Consider the following 22,691-nt stretch of genomic DNA (forward strand, 5'->3'; position numbering starts at 1 on the left):
GAGGAGATGTCGGATCTATACTCGTTAGAAGAGAGGTCATTCATCTAGTCACGTTGAAATGAGGTCGTCGCTGATAAGCACTAGCGCGAATTGACCTCCGACTATTAAATGATAGTGGGAATAGTTTGAGGTTGGAATTTTATCCGTGGCCTGGATAACATGGCGAGGGGCGCAAAATGTTACTTGTAAAATTGTATCATGAATCGGCCAACTGCACTCATGGACCCAGTGAAGCAAACTGGGGGACGTGATGGCTCGCCGAGCCTTGGAATACAATCCGTAAATGTGATTTACCACCTGGGTTAACAACAAAAAAAAGGCTACGCCACAGACAAACTTAGGGCCGAGACGACTGAAGACGCTGACAGGAAACAGCGTGACTTAGTCGAATGATATACGGAGTTTCGTAAGGCCTGATACCTTACGTCTCGGTGATAAAGGCCCTGTACAAGTTGCTACATTTTCAAGGTACAGAGAAAAGCGTTCTGAAGAACTAGTGGGCGTAACACGTTGATAAGCCCAAAATTATCTGAAAAGGGAGAGTCCATTATAGGATGGATACTTGCCTGTAGATGCAGGTTGGAGTACCCCGTCGCCAAAATCTAACTCAAGTCCGGGACGACTGATGGAGCAGCCAGGAATCAGCGCGAAGTGCCTAGACTGATGACGCCTTTCAGAATTGAATAAAATCAATAGGAAGTTTAGTATAGCCTCGGAGAAAAAACTTCAATTACTACTGGGTACGCATTTCTCAGAATCCTTCGAAGTTCATGTCCAGACGAAATGTCAAACGTGTGCAAGCTCTACTGAAATCGTGCAATCTTTACTCCTTTAATGGTAAACACTTCGAACCTTTTAAAAACTGGTCCGTAGAAAGACACTTTGCCATATCTCCATTCAGTGGAAAAAGACCAATCAGTTTAATGTCCAAAGATCAAATGAGGTACACTTTTACTAAGGTGGCGCTAAGAACGCACATTAGCTATTACCTACTCGTCGGTGAGAAAAAAACATAAACAAAGCCTGCGTCGCGACGCGTGGTTGGTTTGAGGTTTATCCTGCAGGATATGTGCCTTCGCCAATTGAGTGGCACTAAATACGTCGATGGCTCGTCCTGAACATCTTAACGATCCTCATCATGATAGGAAAATGATAAAATGAACACCCCTGAATATGGTTGCAGCGAAATTGTTAATAACGATACAATTATCTGACAATATTTGCAACGTTCGGTATGGCGGCCAACTCACCGGTAGCCTAGATCGATCAAGGCCACATGGGTTGGATCAAGGAGCGGCCGGCCAACGAAGGAATGGTGGAGCGGCAATAGTTTGATGAATTCCGAATCGCGGCTTTAAAATTCATGGTCTCTCCTGTTTGAATCGATCCAAAGGCTTTTTACCGATCCATGCTTGGGCTCAGGCACTTTCAATTTCAAGCACCGCAGATCAGAAACATTGAGCTGGGTTACACACAGTGGGTTATTTATTGGATTTAAACCGTAGAAAAACAAGCTGGAATAAAAAAAAAAACATTTTCATTTAGGTTTTTTTTAAACTTACTATAGACATTTATGAGATAAATTTTCTCAAATGTAATTGCATATTTTTAAACAATTTTTTCCCACTTTGAACCGAAGCTGCTGAATAATGGCTCCCAATAATTGTCGTAGCTCTGCTCCTCTAGCCCCTGTTCCTATGAACATGATTTATGCCTCCGGGGTGATTAGAATTTTAGATATCACTGCACTTCTCCACGGTTGGTTTGCTTTCAATCGCATGAGAATCGGGAAGCGCGAAAATAGAAAAAAAAAACTTGCTGATTTTAGCTGATTGATTTGCAACTTCGCGCGACCGATCAACAAGCGACTGATCGCGATCGGAATAGTTAGTGATCAGATTTTTTTTTCGCTCAATCACCGCCACTTTTAAATCCATAACCTTGAGGCTTCACAGGTATCAGCATCTATCAAGTTTGACAAAGACTCCGATGGACCAAAATGTTCTAAGCCGAGCAATCGCGTTGACACGTTAGGCAATGATCACTCAAAATTATAATTCCAATCTCATTTTGACAATTTCGACAATTTCGACAATTTTTACAATTTTGACAATTTCGACAATTTTGACAATTTTGACAATTTTGACAATTTTGACAATTTTGACAATTTTGACAATTTTGACAATTTTGACAATTTTGACAATTTTGACAATTTTGACAATTTTGACAATTTTGACAATTTTGACAATTTTGACAATTTTGACAATTTTGACAATTTTGACAATTTTGACAATTTTGACAATTTTGACAATTTTGACAATTTTGACAATTTTGACAATTTTGACAATTTTGACAATTTTGACAATTTTGACAATTTTGACAATTTTGACAGTTTTGACAATTTTGACAATTTTGACAATTTTGACGATTTTGACAATTTTGACAATTTTGACAATTTTGACAATTTTGACAATTTTGACAATTTTGACAATTTTGACAATTTTGACAATTTTGACAATTTTGACAATTTTGACAATTTTGACAATTTTGACAATTTTGACAATTTTGACAATTTTGACAATTTTGACAATTTTGACAATTTTGACAATTTTGACAATTTTGACAATTTTGACAATTTTGACTATTTTGGAAATTTTGAAAATTTTGACAATTTTGAAAATTTTAACAACTTTGACAATTTTGACAATTTTGCAATTTGGAAAATTTGGACAATTTTGACAATTTTGTCAATTTTGACAATTTTGACAATTTTGACAATTTTGACAATTTTGACAATTTTGACAATTTTGACAATTTTGACAATTTTGACAATTTTGACAATTTTGACAATTTTGACAATTTTGACAATTTTGACAATTTTGACAATTTTGACAATTTTGACAATTTTGACAATTTTGACAATTTTGACAATTTTGACAATTTTGACAATTTTGACAATTTTGACAATTTTGACAATTTTGACAATTTTGACAATTTTGACAATTTTGACAATTTTGACAATTTTGACAATTTTGACAATTTTGACAATTTTGACAATTTTGACAATTTTGACAATTTTGACAATTTTGACAATGTTGACAGTTTTGACAATTTTGACAATTTTGACAATTTTGACAATTTTGACAATTTTGACAATTTTGACAATTTTGACAATTTTGACAATTTTAACAATTTTGACAATTTTGACAATTTTGACAATTTTGACAATTTTGACAATTTTGACAATTTTGACAATTTTGACAATTTTGACAATTTTGACAATTTTGACTATTTTGACAATTTTGACTATTTTGGAAATTTTGAAAATTTTGACAATTTAGAAAATTTTAACAACTTTGACAATTTTGACAATTTTGCAATTTGGAAAATTTGGACAATTTTGACAATTTTGTCAATTTTGTCAATTTTGACAATTTTGACAATTTTGACAATTTTGACAATTTTGACAATTTTGACAATTTTGACAATTTTGACAATTTTGACAATTTTGACAATTTTGACAATTTTGACAATTTTGACAATTTTGACAATTTTGACAATTTTGACAATTTTGACAATTTTGACAATTTTGACAATTTTGACAATTTTGACAATTTTGACAATTTTGACAATTTTGACAATTTTGACAATTTTGACAATTTTGACAATTTTGACAATTTTGACAATTTTGACAATTTTGACAATTTTGACAATTTTGACAATTTTGACAATTTTGACAATTTTGACAATTTTGACAATTTTGACAATTTTGAAAATTTTGACAATTTTGAAAATTTTGACCATTTTAATCATTTTGCAATTGTGACAATTTTGACAATGTTGATAATTTTGACAATTTTGACAATTTTGACAATTGTCATTTTTGTCATTTTTGTCATTTTTGTCATTTTTGTCATTTTTGTCATTTTTGTCATTTTTGTCATTTTTGTCATTTTTGTCATTTTTGTCATTTTTGTCATTTTTGTCATTTTTGTCATTTTTGTCATTTTTGTCATTTTTGTCATTTTTGTCATTTTTGTCATTTTTGTCATTTTTGTCATTTTTGTCATTTTTGTCATTTTTGTCATTTTTGTCATTTTTGTCATTTTTGTCATTTTTGTCATTTTTGTCATTTTTGTCATTTTTGTCATTTTTGTCATTTTTGTCATTTTTGTCATTTTTGTCATTTTTTCATTTATGTCATTTTTTGTCATTCTTGTCATTTTTGTCATTTTTGTCATTTTTGTCATTTTTGTCATTTTTGTCATTTTTGTTATTTTTGTCATTTTTGTCATTTTTGTCATTTTTGTCATTTTTGTCATTTTTGTCATTTTTGTCATTTTTGTCATTTTTGTCATTTTTGTCATTTTTGTCATTTTTGTCATTTTTGTCATTTTTGTCATTTTTGTCATTTTTGTCATTTTTGTCATTTTTGTCATTTTTGTCATTTTTGTCATTGTTGTCATTTTTGTCATTTTTGTCATTTTTTGTCATTTTTTGTCATTTTTGTCATTTTTGTCATTTTTGTCATTTTTGTCATTTTTGTCATTTTTGTCATTTTTGTCATTTTTGTCATTTTTGTCATTTTTGTCATTTTTGTCATTTTTGTCATTTTTGTCATTTTTGTCATTTTTGTCATTTTTGTCATTTTTGTCATTTTTGTCATTTTTGTCATTTTTGTCATTTTTGTCATTTTTGTCATTTTTGTCATTTTTGTCATTTTTGTCATTTTTGTCATTTTTGTCATTTTTGTCATTTTTGTCATTTTTGTCATTTTTGTCATTTTTGTCATTTTTGTCATTTTTGTCATTTTTGTCATTTTTGTCATTTTTGTCATTTTTGTCATTTTTGTCATTTTTGTCATTTTTGTCATTTTTGTCATTTTTGTCATTTTTGTCATTTTTGTCATTTTTGTCATTTTTGTCATTTTTGTCATTTTTGTCATTTTTGTCATTTTTGTCATTTTTGTCATTTTTGTCATTTTTGTCATTTTTGTCATTTTTGTCATTTTTGTCATTTTTGTCATTTTTATCATTTTTATCATTTTTATCATTTTTGTCATTTTTGTCATTTTTGTCATTTTTGTCATTTTTGTCATTTTTGTCATTTTTGTCATTTTTGTCATTTTTGTCATTTTTGTCATTTTTGTCATTTTTGTCATTTTTGTCATTTTTGTCATTTTTGTCATTTTTGTCATTTTTGTCATTTTTGTCATTTTTGTCATTTTTGTCATTTTTGTCATTTTTGTCATTTTTGTCATTTTTGTCATTTTTGTCATTTTTGTCATTTTTGTCATTTTTGTCATTTTTGTCATTTTTGTCATTTTTGTCATTTTTGTCATTTTTGTCATTTTTGTCATTTTTGTCATTTTTGTCATTTTTGTCATTTTTGTCATTTTTGTCATTTTTGTCATTTTTGTCATTTTTGTCATTTTTGTCATTTTTGTCATTTTTGTCATTTTTGTCATTTTTGTCATTTTTGTCATTTTTGTCATTTTTGTCATTTTTGTCATTTTTGTCATTTCTGTCATTTTTGTCATTTTTGTCATTTTTGTCATTTTTGTCATTTTTGTCATTTTTGTCATTTTTGTCATTTTTGTCATTTTTGTCATTTTTGTCGTTTTTGTAATTTTTGTAATTTTTGTCATTTTTGTCATTTTTGTCATTTTTGTCATTTTTGTCATTTTTGTCATTTTTGTCATTTTTGTCATTTTTGTCATTTTTGTCATTTTTGTCATTTTTGTCATTTTTGTCATTTTTGTCATTTTTGTCATTTTTGTCATTTTTGTCATTTTTGTCATTTTTGTCATTTTTGTCATTTTTGTCATTTTTGTCATTTTTGTCATTTTTGTCATTTTTGTCATTTTTGTCATTTTTGTCATTTTTGTAATTTTTGTCATTTTTGTCATTTTTGTCATTTTTGTCATTTTTGTCATTTTTGTCATTTTTGTCATTTTTGTCATTTTTGTCATTTTTGTCATTTTTGTCATTTTTGTCATTTTTGTCATTTTTGTCATTTTTGTCATTTTTGTCATTTTTGTCATTTTTGTCATTTTTGTCATTTTTGTCATTTTTGTCATTTTTGTCATTTTTGTCATTTTTGTCATTTTTGTCATTTTTGTCATTTTTGTTATTTTTGTCATTTTTGTCATTTTTGTCATTTTTGTCATTGCCATTTCTTACTTCTTCGTTTTTTTTTTTCATTTTATTTTCACTCAGTCCATTTTGAAACTTTTGGCATAAGATCACTAGGTTTATGGCATTTTTAAGTCAATTGATGATTTTTTTTCTCTTTTCATGATTGATCACATCACATCTAAAGGATTATGACGTCATCACCAATGCCTGCCTTGATCGGTTTTGATTTCCCTGCCTACTAAAGATATAAAAGAAAGGGCTCGTCATTTGACTCGGTTTCATTCTCCTTTTGCCGTCGAACTGAACAGACGTTGTGCTGCGCTTCGATGTGAATTTGAACCCCACCAGTGATAATCCGACTCAGATATCGATTTTCAGTAGTTCAGTGGCAACCGTAGAGCAACATGGACCAGCGAGCAGCGTAAAAAGCCAGCGACGGAGGTGTCCAGTGGCGGACTTCAGTGTCGATAGGCCCCAGTGGCAGGGATCCGCATCCTACATGTCATCGCATGTCGCGTTGTCAGATTATGTCTCTTAGTCGAATTATGTTGCTTGATCGGATTTTGTAACATGGTCCGATTATGTTGCATGGTCTGATTATGTTTCATGGTCGATTATGTGGCATGGTCTGATTATGTTGCATGGTCAATTATGTTGCGTGGTCAGATTATGTTGCATGGGTCGATTAAGTTGCATGATCGGATTGTGTCACATGATCCGATTAAGTTGCATGGTCGGATTATGTCATATGGTCGATTATGTTGCATGGTAGGATTACGTCATATGGTCGATAATGTTGCATGATTGCATTATGTCTCACGGTCCAGTTATGTCGCATGGTCAGATTATATTGCATGATCGGATTATGTCACATGGTCGATTATGTGGCATGGTCTTATTTTATCCCATGGTCGATTATGTCGCCTGATCTGATTATGTTGCATGGTCAGATTATGTTGCATGGTCGGATTATGTTACATGGTGGATTATGTTGCATGGTCAATTATGTTAGATGATCGGATTGTGTCACATGATCCGATTAATTTGCATGGACGGATTATGTCAAATGGTCGATTATGTTGCATAATCGGATTATGTCACATGGTCGATTAAGTTGCATTGTAGAATTACGTCATATGGTCGATAATGTTGCATGATTGCATTATGTCACACGGTCCGGTTATGTTGCATGGTCAGATTATATTGCATGATCGGATTATGTCACATGGTCGATTATGTGGCATGGTCTTATTTTGTCACATAGTCACATAGCCTGATCTGGTTATGTTGCATGATCGGATCATGTCACATGGTCCAATTTTGTTGCATGTTCGGATTATATCACATGGTCCGATTATGTCACATGGTTGATTGTGTTGCATGATTAGATTATGTCACATGGTCGATTATGTTGCATGGTTCGATTACGTCTCATGAACTGATTAAAATGCTTGCTCAAATTATGTCTCATGATAAGATTATGTCACATGGTTTATTTCAGTAATATGGTTGAAATATGTTAAAATCAAATATTGCTATTTTGACACTGTCACTGACAAGAAAAAAATATGCGTAACTCTACGTTTAGCGGTCGCAGCTAAATTATTACCTCCTCCTCCTGTACTTTTTTAACTAATGTATCACTATTTTGGGACAGTCTTCCCCAAAACCTGACTTTTGTCGAAGAAAAGAACCTCAAAATAAATTGAGAAAATAAGTAGGTATAGAATTTAAAAAAAAATAGACCAAGAAGCTATAAGTCCTATAGAACACAAATTAAGCGAGCAAACACAACCCTAGAAGTCTGTCGCCATCGTCGTCATCAGCAGCAGCATTAACTATCGTCAGCCAAAACGAATGCAACAGCAGCCAGCATCGACAACAACTGCATCTGCACTCCGGCAGCCGTCCATTCACATGTCCAACCTGATGCTGAACAACCTGTTGCATTCCGTGCCGAGTGCTGTAGCTTGGTACACCTATATTTACTACCAACTATGCACATAGGATGCAAACATAACGGCGCGGTGGGGAAGCATGTGCATTCTAATCAAAACAAACTCCGAACCTGCCTGTGTGGGAGCGAAGCGAATTTGACCGAAAATTCATTTTTACCGAAGTTTGATGATTAGAGTAGAGTGTGATTGACGTTGAAGGAGGTTTAAAAATTTATATTATTCGTTTTTTTTCTGTGATGGAAGCAGTTTTTTATCGATCGAAGGTTCCGATGCAGGAGACACTCCTCTCCGTGGGTACGGAGCTCTCTGGGGTTGTGGATACTGGGATGTAGTAAGACGTGCTCCTCCATCGTTTTCCGCCTACGACAGCGACGGCGAGTGTTGCATCTTCTCGACGACTGCCTGCCGGTTGTGCCGAGATGGTATCAATGGTTTGGGTTGAATTGATGAAACTCCTCGGAACCGCCGACGACGATGTCGTGGTGACTTGTGTGTGAGAGTCGGAAGATTACGAGGAGGAGAATGAGCCCCCATTCTCCTTCGCTTTGCCGTCTTCGTGACTACGACGTTGCTCACACCGGTTGTTTGGATGTGTTTGAAAGCATCGATTTCTTTGGCGAGTGAGTGCCTTTGCACGTGTTGAGTGCCTCTTAGCGCGGGTGAGTTCGCCAAGGATGGTGCATTTTTGTGGTATTGGGATGGTGGTCGGTGCAATTGCAGTTTTTCTTCGTCTTTCATATTTATTGGCTTTGCGGGTAGCTCACTGATACAGACACCCTTTTCGTTTTTAGTGGAACTGTAGAAGGAGGCTCCCCCATTCTAAGGCAGCGGGAGCAAGTATGCATTTGGTTGTTTGGCTCCCTCGCCTTGATGGAGCGCTGCACTCTCATTTTTGGACTGTGCTGTGATGTGTGTATCGCACATTTGTTGATGATGATCTTCGCCGTCGACACCGTGTCGTGCCATTCCGTGACAGAAGCCGGCTGCGGAAGCACGTTTGCGAAACGGTGGCGACCGGGCAGTGTAGCAGTAGTAGTAACTGAAGGTTACAATCGCTTTTCCCCCCTATGTGCAATGTACATAGTAGATTTTAGTTACTGAGTTGCTCTCAAATTATTAGGAGCGCTATATGGATTTACTTTTTTGTGAAATATGTAGTCCAATAATGTTTGAAATAATTTTTTGTTTGTTTGCGATTATGATCACTTTAGCCAATGCCCTCTCATCTCACGATACTTCTTCCGTAAATTATACGCCCAAAAACTAAACCAACTTTCCTTTGTTATCAATATTGTAAGTAGAATATTCTGGGTTTTTTTTTATGTATCAAAACAACATAACCATTGAAACAAAAAGTCCTTAAGCTTGCTTGAGCATTTCCCAGTGTCACGCACAAGCCAGTCACGATCCCATGTGATGATAAACTTTTCAAAATCGGTCAACCTTTCGTCAAACCTTTTCGGCACTCCTCAGCAGCGGGCATTGAAACCTTAGAAGTGCTCCGCTCGAACCGCGCCGAATGACCGATTATTAGTGGCCTATACTATGCCCTACTAGCTCAGAGAAGGCCTAGGCCAACAAAGCGGCAAAAGGCAAGTTGAGCTGTTGCACTTTTTCGTTCACCCGTTCCGTTCGGTTCGCTAGCTTTGCTGTTGTTGTTGTTGTCGTTGGTATATCTACATCATTGTTGTTGCTATTCGGCGTTGTTGTGCTTGTGCAAACTGCAATTGCACTCGGTCGCGCGTATAGTTCGGGGTTGTGCGGAGCTGCAGCAGCCAACACTAAAACAGTTGTGGTGAAGTTTTCGAAACGCCGAGAAGTGGAAAAACAACAGTGCGCGCGCGTTCCGTCAATGTGCCTTTTACGGGATCTCCCGTGCGCTTTGTTATGGTTTTTTGTCGTCACACGGATCGTGGTCAGGCCGTGAAACTACCGAGTGATAGTCCCCGCTCCTGAACCCGACCCGAAGAAGAAGACAGGAGGGTGACGTCGTTTCCTGTGTGTGGTGAATATCTTTCTCGCTCTCGGGTTATTCCGTGACACGCGACCTTGTTCGATCGGTTGTGCTCCACAAATGGTGAATAGTGCAATAGCAGTTCTTAGCTCCTGGGCTGCGTTACGCCATGCTCACTTACCCTGAACATCGTAGTTCAGCACCAAGCAGCCCACACTAATACTATCAATCGGACAGCTGAGCTGTCCATAGCCTGTTTGTGTGTGTGTTTTTGCGTAGACGTTCAACGTTATGATCAAAAGCGTGGTGATCTTAGATTTCACTATCGAAAACCATTGAAACACAATGTGATACTTTCGTAACATTCCTCATGTAAACAATCCAACCAATCAACGGTGGCGCCGTGATAACCTTCAAGTAAGTGGCTCAGTGCCAATCAATACCAAACGGTAGCTCTCGGAACATCTGCCCAAAAAAAGGTAAATACGCAGTTACGCAAAAACATACCCAAATGCATCATCAAACGATCCGCCCATCAAAAAGTTCTGAAATGCAAACTACTAAACGAAGCCAAAACTAGAAACAAAAAATTCGGACCAAGAGGCGTGGCCTAAATCTCGACCGTGTGAGGCTCCAAAAAAAGTCAAATCATCATCGTCATTACCCTGCGCCGCCATCGCAACTGGTGGCTACACCCTCCTCTCCCTTTCTCCCTCCTTCCACGTGCTGCTGACCCACGCGCCGTGTCTTTCATTAGTAGTGGTTTAGGTTAGGTCAGGGTTGCTCATCCAGTTGGGGTTCATTTTTGCTTCTTTCATCTTCCTTCGATCTCTCTCTCGTAGCTAAGGACTACTCGATAATATTTCAAAATTTCTTCAATAATGCACTGAATAAAAAAAAACAACATTTGAGTTCTGTTGAGAAACGCTGACCTAACGATTCGACAAGTGGTTTGAAAATAATTTAATTCATTGCTCGGCAAAAGACGACCAAAAGTTGAGTCGAACGACAAACATTCGGCAAAAACAACACATCTAGTTAAGCTTAGTTTACTAGCTAGTGAAGCTAACTAAAACTTCTAAATGCACTTATCTATCCATGAAAGCGCATACACACATACAGCTACCAAAGAAGCTTGAAGCCGGCTTTTGGACTGGAGCTGTCAAGTTATTATTTTTATTCTTGCTTTGCTATATCTAGTGTGTTCTCTCGCTTTTTCTACTCTCTCTAGCTAGTGTAACATGCCGTTGCGTTAGTAGGTACATACAGTAGGTTTTATTGTTGCATTCGTAGGAACCTACTCGACTTTTTGCCAAAGGCTCACACGGAGCGTCAAGGTTGTTTTGTTTGGCAACCGTATGCCGATTGTGGTTCTTTGTGGATGGTGCATGGCTGGATATTTTTGAACAGTTCACTGTGGATGTCGTTCAAAGCTAAATATAAACATTTGGAAAAGCTTAAGATTCAAGGATCAGATTAAAATTTAAAATAAAAAAAAATATCCATCTTACACTAAAACACTGAAATCTGAATCTGGAAATAGAAACCAATTATTTATTAGTTCTTTAAACGATAAAAGAGACTTTAAAGATTTTCAGTTTATTCGACTATAATAAATATCTTTTTCGGTTGCAACATGTTATCTCTCAATTAAAATCAATAATATTTTAGGATTTTTTGTTGATATTGTTCGGTGAAATAAATGACTAGGCCACAGAAATAGACTGATCAGTCTATTTCTGTGGCCCCATGCAGATAGATAGGGGAATAGAAATTAGTATCTGAAGATGATTGAAAAGTAAAAGTAAATCGAAACGTAAAAGAACAAAGTGCCTAGTCATTTATTTCACCGAACAATATCAACAAAAAATCCTAAAATATAATCAAACGGTGATCGAAACACGTCGGATAAAATCAATAATGTTAATTTTATCATCAACTTATCTATCGTTGATTAAAATTTCGTTGCAAAACTCTGGTTTCTAGATCGGAAATATAAAATCAGAGTCTGAATGAGAAATCTGTTTAACAGGTTTAAACATCAAAAAATGGCTTTCAAACATTTCAAAACGTTCTCGAAACTCGAGAAACAATCAATCATCCCCGAGCAGCACCATCGCGCCTTTTTTCATGTTGCGCCCATTTGTTCGTTTGCGCCGTTCTTTGTTCTAATTCGCAATCGCTTCAACTAGCCTTCAAAGCGCAAACGAAGTTCACGACGTTTCCCAATTGGCTGAACCAAAATGTGCGTTCTGTGTGGGTAGACCGCAAGCTACCCAAATCTAGAAAGAAACCGCACACACACGCGTCCGCACAAAACAACCGAACGTTCCTCGTTCGTGACTTGATCTAGCTAGCACTATCGCGACGAGCGCACACGGAAGTTTGGTGCTAACGACTGGATGATAGCTCTCGCAGTAGGCGTGGTTGCCAAATTTAGACTACCAAAATCGTTGCCCAAAAAAGATTAGCCCCGAATGCCACGCCTACTGCCGTTAGCGGTTTGGTTCTTCCGAAGTGAAGAAACAAAAATACAGAAGAAAACTGATCAAATTTCGTGTAGCTGTGTTAGGGGCTAATTTCGATACACTGGAAAGAGCACTGTAGGACAGGAAACATGCTCCGAAAGAGTGGCCTTCGAGCAATTCTTCGCCAAAACACGTTCCAATAGCCTTGAAATGAGGTGCTGCCTTCCTCCCAACGAATCAACCCGACCCGACCCGTCCACTAGCACTGCGCCGCGCAACGAGATCTTCTGATTCAAGTTTCCATCGTAGCCAGTTGTCTTGACTTTTGCCGCTTTAAAACCTTTCTGCCTCCCCAAAGTCTTTAACTCCATACGCTTCTGACGTCTACTCGCAGAGCTTTCGCACTGTGGTGGCCTATTCTGAAATTCACCACCGCACCAGTACTCGCGTTGCGGGATTTGGTGTTGGTTTTGTTGTTGTTTTAATTTTTGTACAACACGATCGCTCACAAGTTGAGTTGATTATCTAGTTCCTCGTGTGGTGCGGCCTATTTGTCAATGGTGGTTTGGGCCCTTCTTCACCACTTTTTATCATTGCTACCACTGACTGGGGCCAAAAATTCACCATTCCGGCTTAACTTAATGCCAAATACGCAAAAACGTACCTAGCTTTGATGGCTGCCTGATTGTGTAAAAATGAAAAAGCGTGAGTGTGTACTCGATGGTGCCATGGTGTAATTTATAGTTATAGTTGTTCTGATAACCATAGCTCCGGACAAAAATTCCTCGAAAATAGTGAAAATGTATGTGTTCAATACTTTTATTTCTTCATTTAATTTAGCTTAGTCTTAAGTGGGACTGAATTTCTTAACCAATTTTGAAGCCATCGAGTTTGGAGATAATCCCTTAAGATACGGCAATAAATTTCACCTTGGAGCATTGTGGATTTTACCTATTAAAACTCTACACAGCAGTAGGAAGTCTATTAGATCAGTTATTTCTAGAGTTTGTCTTGATTACATCCTACAATATGAACCTTTTGCAGCGTGAATGAAACTGGAAAAACATTGAAGGAGCAAGACAATCGAAGCAAATGATTGTTCCAAATATTTACAAATCGAAAAAGATTCTAACAATATCAAAAAAAGATTTAAAAACTTTTACAGGATTGGTTACAGGACACTGTGAATGTCGATATCATCTAAAACTTATGGGAAGAAGTCAATCAGACATTTGTCGTTTTTGTCAAGCTGAGAAGGAAACATCGGAGCACCTTCTATGTGAATGCCCTTGTCTTATATCAAAAAGAACTAATCTACTCGGTAAAGGAAAATCAGAAGGAGGATTTATTTTCTTTAGGTTCTAATAAGGTTGTTAACTTCATTCGTGTTGTTCTTCCAAATTGGGAAAATGCTGATCAACAAGAAAGTGACACTGCTGTAATCAATCAGAATGATTTATCTTGATAAGCTATAGTAAATAGGGGACAAACCACAAAAGATCTAACAACTGGTCGCAGTGGTAGGGACCCGACGAAAAAAAAACAATATGATTTGAATTTAAGCTGTTTAAGACTGATTGCAAGTATTGCATGAAAAAAAGTCATGCAATACCTCGCTAGACACCCAGCAGTGATGTCAATTCAATTTATCGTTTTCCAAAACAGCTAATAATTTTTTTGTCGAATAAGATAGTTTTCCAGCGGAAATTTGGTACGAAAACAATAAGCTCAATTCCAAAGAAGAAAGAAAACCGATGTTGATTAAATTTACAAACCTAAAACTTCAAATTTACTCATGTAAACGTTGCTTAAAAATTCTGCAAATAATCATGGATGAGTTTTGAAACAAAAGGAAGCTTTTAAGACCCCAGGGTTTTAAAAATTGAAGAATGACCCCAAATCGACTCAGTCTAATGTAACATATCACAAAAAAATAATTTCTAAGTTTTTTGCTCATCAAATTTGGTACATTTGATGATATCATGTATTAAGAGACCTCATGAATCTGACCTCAAATATGAATTGGCTAAAAAAAAATAATTGCGTAAAAAAACACAACTTTTAATCATTCAGCTCGCACATTTTGTGCTTAACACACTAGGGGTCTCAAAAAAATGAGCCGAGAAATACTGAAATTCGGCCTCCTTTATCTCAAAACTAGCTGAACCCCCGCCCCCACCAGTTACCGAAAGTGTTGTGTTCTATTTTGTGGAATAGAGTTTTTATATTGAAATTAATTACATTTGAGTTATGCTTTTAAGATAAGCACATTTGTGAATTTTCGTATTTGGTTTGCTATATGTTCCGAAAATTTCTTTTTTTAGATACGAAATCTTGGAAATCAAATTTCAAATCAGTTGAAAAAAAAGTTATTTCAATTTTTTTTTAAATTTTTCTTTTTTTCCGAGAAATGCTGTATGAGCCATTAGGCTGCGTCGATTTGGGGTCATTTTTGAATTTCTCAAACCCTGGGGTCTTAAAAGCTTCGTTTTGGTCCAAAACTCATCCATGATTTTTTGCAAAATTTTTAAGTAACGTTTACATGAGTAAATTTGAACTTTTAGGTTTGTATGGGAAAATTGAATATTTCGTTCTGAAAAATCAACATCATTTTTGTTTCTTCTTCTTTGTTAGAAAATGGGGAGGGAAGATATTGAATTTATTCGCGGTTTATACACTTTTTCCCCATTGTGGCAATGCTTCTATCTTAATATATAAAAATAGATTTCTATCTGTCTGTCTGTTCCCTATAAACTCGGAAACTACTGAACCGATTTGCGTGAAACTTGGCAGATGGGGGTATTGGAGGCATCGGAAGGTTCCTATTATGGTTTGAGATCCCTCCCTCTCTCAGGAAGGGGAGGAAGGGCCACCCAAACAAAAGACAATTGTTTGAATAACTGGAGAAGGCAAATGGTATCAAATTTGGTAAAGGATGGTTTTTTGATACGAGGAATATTTCTACGAATATATGATACCCCTCCCTCTTATCAGTGGGAAGATAGGAAGGGGGTAGGGGGCTACCTTACAATTTTCACATGACTCGAGAACTAATCAAGATATTGGAACCAAATTTTGCATGGGGGGGTGTTGGAACACAAGAAGTGTTTTTATGGTTATTTTTGACCCCTCATTTTTTTGTGGGGAGATAAGCAGGGAAAGAAGGGGCTTCTATACATTGTTTATTGAAAATGCGAGCAAATGAAACCAAATTTGTCTAGGAGGAGTATTTGGGTACGAGAGAGGGTTCTATGAATAGAGAGATAGGAAGGGGAGAGGGGGTTCCTTTACATATTCCAGCATAATTAGAAAACTATGGAAAGCATATGGATCTAAATTTGACATGGAAAGGTATTTGAATACGAGAAATGTCTGTATGGTATTTTGAGAACCCTCTGTTCTTCCTGTGGGAAAATTTTAAGTTGGGAGGGTGCACTCATACATTTTTTTACAAAACTCGAGAACTTATCCAGCAAATGGAACCAAATTTCGCTTGGTAGGGTATTTGAGTAGTTACGAGGAATATTTTTATGTATATTTGGTACTACTGCCTCCTTCCAGTGGGGTGGTAGGAAGGTGAGCAGGGGGCTCTGTTACAATTTTCCGCAAACAACAAATATGACATGGGAGGGCATTTGGATACGATAAATAGATATATGCTTATTCGAGACTCATTTCTCCTTCAATTGGGAATCAATTTAGGGAAGAGGGGAGCTCACATAAAATTGTTTTGCATAAACCAAGAACTTATCAAATCAATGGAAGCAAATATGACATGGGAAATCATTTGGGTATGAGAAATGGTTCATGATTATTTGAAACAACATTTTTTTTCCAGTGAGTACATAGGAAATTAAGAGGGGGTTCAACACATTTTTAACAAAATAATCTAGGTCTGTTTGTAGAATTCAAAGAATTAACACATGTTCATACATTATGTTTCTGGTGTTTTGTGTGACGGATGATGCTTTGATGCTATTAGTCGTATAATGTAACAATAAAAAAAAACAATCATGAATGGTATGTGCAAAAAAAAATCCTCTCGAACAGGAATTGAACCCGAGTCTACTGATTACCTCTCCGACACCTTACCAATAGGCCAAATCGTCAGACGAGACAAGTCAAGCTGTAGCTCTTTTATTGAGTTGACTTCATCGAGTTGAATTCGCTGCTAGATTCCCCGGCAGAAAATGCTCATTATGCCTTTATTGATAGTGCTCTGTTCGCCTCTAGTGAACAAATTAAAGTAAAAACGCGTTTTGAAATTGATTAAAGTGAAAAATCGAAAATTTTATGATGATGAAAATTGAGAAACAATGTGTAGATCATGTTGCAGTGCGTACATTTCAGATCAAGATGATTTAAAGGTCATAAAAGCTTATTTGGTGGTGCTCAAAAATTATAATAATTTCGTCACTTGAGAACCTAGCTGGTTATTATTCAATATTTCTGTGAAGATGAAAAGGATATTTTTTTTTTTGTTGAAAAATTAATACTATGGGTAGTGCGAAACAAGTCCTTATAAAAATTTGTTTATGAAAATACGTACTTATGTAGAAAAAAAGGAGTGCTCATTATGCCCTCATCTCCCCTATAAATATTTAATTTTAGCCAAAAAAATCTACTGATCCCTGTTGCATAGGGGGAAAAATGAGTAAGATTTTTCACTACCGATAGAAGTTGGTTTGCTAGACTTCAGGTTATTCCACAAATCTTATATCTTGTAAATTTTCAGATAACTAACTAGCCAGCTGATTCAAATAGTGTTAAGTTTTGTGAATTATTTGGCTACTGGTCCAAGTTTTTGAAACGGAAATTCAAAATGATGAGTGTTGCAAGATAAAGTATTGAAATTCTTCGTGGAGTGTTTCGTTATTGAAATTGTTTGGTTTTACAGATTTGTTGTTGTTGTTACTTCTAGTTCACACCTAGTGTTAAGATTTTCAAACGATCGAAACCAGTTTTTCATTTGATGCTTTCACCAACTGTTAGAAGAAAAAATTAGTCTATTAAAACCATACATGAAGGTAGTAAAATTTTTTTTCTTGCTAAATCTGACTAATTTTTTTTTTCAAAATTAAGATTTATTTATTGGATTCAGGATTTTCCATGGTTCGGGGATTCCCGATTTTTTTTTAATGACCGGGAGTTGCCGGTGAAGAAATCCCGGGATGGACACTCTCCATACAATATGTACACAAATAAAAATAATATGAAAATTTTACCAACAGTAATTGCTACGGTCACTTTTTTTTCCCGGGGAGAGGATAAAGAAAAATTTATATCTCTTGAATTTTTTTTTAAGTAATGTTTGCCACCACAGTTTATTTTCATTTTAGTTTTGTTCAATGATTTTTCGTAAAAGAAATCTTTGTTCCTTGAAATTAGATATTCGTTTTCACGTAAAACGTTTGACAAGTGAAGAAATGGCTGATAGTTGATTTGTTCGATATTGGTGTTAAATTTTTGAGCCTTCAAGTAATTTCAATTATGTAAAATTTGTAAACATCGGTTCAGTTGTTAATATGCAATAAGGTAGATTAGGTGCCAAATTTGATGTTCCAACTTTTTTTTAAACCTAACACAAAATCTGGGAATTTGGTTAAAACGTTTTATCCCTTTGAAAATTTGTGTGATTTATAATGATTCAAATTAAAAAAAAAATCTCAAACTTGTTCCGATAAACTCATTATACAAATAAGTATGTTCAGCCATTGCAACTAAAACGAACGTACACAACTTACAGGTTAACAACTATGTATAAGTGATAGTGTGTGGTTCGGTATTCGAACTACATTTGATTGACGGTAATAAGTTTGGACCAAAGGTTTGTGCTTTGCTTTTATTATTTATTTTTGTAGCTCTCTCTCGCGCTCTCCCTATCTGGCTGTGGGCTTATTATTGGACTAGAAGTATTATTTATTTTCTGTGTGTCATTCCTTTTTTTCTTGTTCAATGGAATATTCCACCAAATTTCGTTTTAAAATGGCGTTCGCCTATTTGGGCTGCCGCTGCTCTGGTTGGTTTGCTCATGAAATGGAATGACCACGCGTTTTTTGTCCGTTCACCTTATAGCACTATTTTCGTTTGGCTGCCATTCCTATTTTTCATATTCGGTAGGTACTAGTTGATTTTTTGCTTAAATTTAAATAAAAATCTATCTCGAGCAGCCAGTGTATGTGTGAATACTGTCCGATGACAGCAACGACGACGACGACGATGGCGACGATGATGTTGATGATGATTGCTGTCAAATTATTAATTCATTCGGGTCGGTTCGACGACGAATAACGAATAGACACGCAAGCTGATTTTTTTTTGTTTCGCGCACAATTCTAGCCATGGCCGGAGGGAGCATTTTTTGTTGTTGTTGTTCTGTACCATTATTTTGGTGCACTGTTCAATTCAATTTTTTGCAGGTGATACTGTCACGATTTTGAGGATGAATTACCGCAAATGAATCATGACGGATGTGGTCGTGGGTTTTGGTGTATAATTAGGCTTACATGAGAATTGCCTTTGCCGGCAGCATTTTTTATCGATGAGTTGCAGTTGGAATGCATTTTTGCCACCCGGAATGAATATTGGAGCTATACATTCTCTATCAGGAATCCATTGCTGTTTGTTCATCATTCCTCGGAGGGAACTTGCAAAAAAAATTCCAAAAAAAAACATATATGTATGACTTTCTAGAACAATCTTGATTTTTCTATCTGTTTTGCCCTTTGCCATACGGCTTAATTTTGAGGATCGTATCTTGGCTGTTTATCGAGGTTTGGAGTAACTGGTATGATTTAAGAAGAGTTTTGAAGAATGATATTAGGGATGAATAATAAACTTATAATGAACCATTTTGGTACGTCTCGGTGGTCGGGTGGTTAGCGTGGTAAGACGGTAATCGCTGGTCCACTGATGGCATGGGTTCGATTCCCATCTCGATACTGGGTGTTAAATGTCAATCTTAAGTTGTCCACGTCATTTATTCAGTCTGTAAAGCATAAATCGGCCAAGACGGTGTATGTCTTTTTTTTTTCTCGAACGATTTATAGTTCAGTAATTGAACTATTAACTTCATGAAACGATTGAATGTTTCGTTCTGGTATCATGCAGTAGAATGTCATAACCTACAATTTCAAATTGTTTAGTTTTGTTGCCTTCAGTTCATAAAACTTATTTGAGAATTAACCTTCCTTCGCGGTAAGGGTTTATGACCCGAACTGCCCAAGCAAGTTCGGATATCACTTTCTGAACGAACACAAAGGTTGACATGGAGCTGTTCAAAAGTTCTGTTGAACTTTTTTTGCTGTTCAAAATGCTATTTCGAGGTCCATGGAACTTCATTCTTAATCAAGTTCAGTCAATACTCAAAAAAAGCTCTGAAGCATGGGTGGTCAAAATTTTCAACATGCGGGCCAAATTTTGAATATTTGATTTGCTCGCGGGCCAAAAAACAAATTTTTCATTAATATTCAAGGAAAATCCAGAATAAGCTATTACAATTAAAAATTACTGCATATGTCTGCTTCAAGTATAGATTCACCTTGGTAAGAAACTTTTGTTCTATGCATTTTTTACGAGTTCTTTCAAGCGATTTGAAACTTATTAATGAAGATTATCACCGTGATTTTTGTTTTTGATAATTATTTTACGGCTATATCGGTGAATTTTCATGATGTGAGAACATTTCAAAATTTTGAAAATTATAGATGGATACCAGAGAATTGGAAGAAAACAATAGATGTTCAAAATGAGCGCGTAGAATTTTTTAAGAAGCATTTTCATCACATTCTTAACTTTTGTTCATCACGGACCAACTATTTTGAAATGTTAGTATCGGACAGGGTTGAGTCTAATACAACACAATAGTTGGTCTTGCGTGGTTCGCACCGCAAAACTTGCAATGGGAACAAACCACAATTTGAAACTTTAATTATTTATTCCATAAACGTAAAATCGTCGCCTATTTTCAAAGTTTTTAAGTTTTCCGGTCTCTCTGAAAAATTTTGTAGGGGTTTCAAATTGAATCAAATAACATTACATGGAATTGAATTGTTGAAAAATTGTACCCTTCATAAGCTTTAGGCATTTAAAAGATTATTTACTTAAAGTACTTTTTAAATTTGGTTTGATTTTCAATATTATTGAATGTTGTAAAATTTGGATGGATATTCGATGTTTTAAAACCAAATTTTTAAAATTTAATTTTGATTATCATGTAAATGTGGTTCGGAGAATTTTTAAAGTTTGCCCGATCAGAAGAGCATATCAAAATCGTTACTCAAACCTATCCCACTGAGATATTTATATCTTATTCAGTTTTAGTTTTGGTATGAGATTTGTTGTTTATGTTTTTTTTTCTTAGACAGAATATTTCTACTTTTGATAAAAAAAAACACACTTTTGGCAGCTTTTAGATGAAATTCATTGATGACCTTCATATAAGAATGAAAATAATTATTTTTTAAGACATGGTTTCATTTATATTTTCGAAGAATATTTATATTAAATCTAGTCTAAATCTTAATCAATATGTGTACTTCCTTTGACAGAAGTATGAGTCGAAAGAAAAAGGCTGGGGAGTACTGTTGTTTTTTTTGTGTTTTGATCTTGATTTTCGAAAACTTCATTTCAGTAGGTACATCTACTATTTTTTTTCTCAAATCCTGATAATCCTATTCCAATTCATTCTTATTTCAAAGCATCAGGTAAATCTTCAATGTATTCCATTCATCGACTCCTTTTAAAATTCCAATAGTCCGATTCTAATTCTTCAATTAAACATATGGAAATTCCCATTGTCCAGTTTGAATCCACACGAACGGCTGTCTGATTCCCGTGCGCATGTTTCCCTTTGAGAATTCCGATCGGGATCCATCAAAATTCCAGTACATCAGGTAAACTTATATAAACTCCCATTGGCCATTTCTAAGGAACCTAAACGGCTGCCTGTCTTTGCGTGCTGTCCTTAAACAACCCAAGCAACCAAAAGTCGCGTTTTTTCTTAAAGATGGAACTCCGAAGTTCACATTTGACTGAAAAAATATTTTACGGGAACTTCAGGTGACTCTTGTCGCGTGAAAGTTACTCGGGAACTTCCATCGCCCTTGGAAAAACTATCGAAAAAGGATCTTCTAAACGCTTTTAATGGAACTTCTTTCAAGAAGGTCGATAACGTTCGCGTAACATACTAAAACGCACCATTAAGATACTTGAAGGTGTTTTAAAGAACCTATGTGGGAATTCTAAGCGACATGTCAAAAATGTCTGTCAATTTCTTGTCATGGTATTTGTTTTGTTTATATCTGTACTGATATTTACAAATGGGATCCAAGATTTTTTTCGAATTTTTCTTATAAATGTTAAGATATTCGAATAAATTTTTGATGATGCGAATAATTGTTACTATTCATATTGTGTACTGAAAGTCCTTTAAACGAAATAAGGTACAATCTATTGACCATTCATTCAATCATCTCAAATAACATTAAGTTTAAATGCTAATTATTACAGTGGTAATGAACTATTGCTGGATTGGTCGAGAGGCTGGTGAGTTTCATTGCAACCTAGAGAGCTGTGGTTCAATTCTCTAGACGTAAGCAGCTTTTGTAATCAAAACATTATAATTAACCCTTCGTTTCATAAAGTAACAAATTTGCAACAATTAATGTATAAAAAAGGGAAAAATCGTATTTTATTTAATTTTTTTTTCTTGATGTATGCATCATTTCCAACTGTTTAAAATGATTTTCAAGGAAAAATAAAAAAATCATGAAATGAAGGGTTAAAACCAATGAGATAGATCATGATAGACCGGCAACCTAGCAATTTGACATCTGGTTGTCAGAGCAATCTGTCTATTGGATTTTTTTTCAGTGCGTAGAGTAGTTCCTTGACATTCTCTTAGAAGCTGAATAGCGTTCTCTACAGCCACCTAAACGAACTAAAGTAGCTTCAAGAACTTAAATTTTGGGCTGATTAGCATTCTCTTAAGACACAAACCAGAGCTGGTTAAGCTTCTATGGAACCTTTTAAGGGAATTCTGGTTGCTTGGAAAGCAGCCGGCATCGAGCTATGCAGAATCAGTACGAAAACAAACACCCATCTTCTATGAAGCACAGGTAGAGTAGTAAGTAAGGACACACAGCTGGTGGGATGGGATGGGATTGGAAAAGTT

General features: G+C 35.4%; 1 protein-coding gene across 1 annotated transcript in view; it reads left to right on the top strand.

Annotated features, from left to right (window-relative positions):
• The first annotated feature begins 9,875 nt into the window (after nt 1–9,875).
• LOC129740396 (mushroom body large-type Kenyon cell-specific protein 1) overlaps nt 9,876–22,691 on the top strand; it is a 532,001-nt gene continuing 519,185 nt past the window's right edge. Inside the window, exon 1 of the mRNA XM_055732054.1 lies at nt 9,876–10,528. The gene's annotated coding sequence lies outside the window, so the exon portion shown is untranslated. The remainder of the gene's footprint in view (nt 10,529–22,691) is intronic.

The sequence above is a fragment of the Uranotaenia lowii genome, chromosome 1 (assembly GCF_029784155.1).
Source record: "Uranotaenia lowii strain MFRU-FL chromosome 1, ASM2978415v1, whole genome shotgun sequence".
In the NCBI taxonomy this organism is placed as follows: Eukaryota; Metazoa; Arthropoda; class Insecta; order Diptera; family Culicidae; genus Uranotaenia; species Uranotaenia lowii.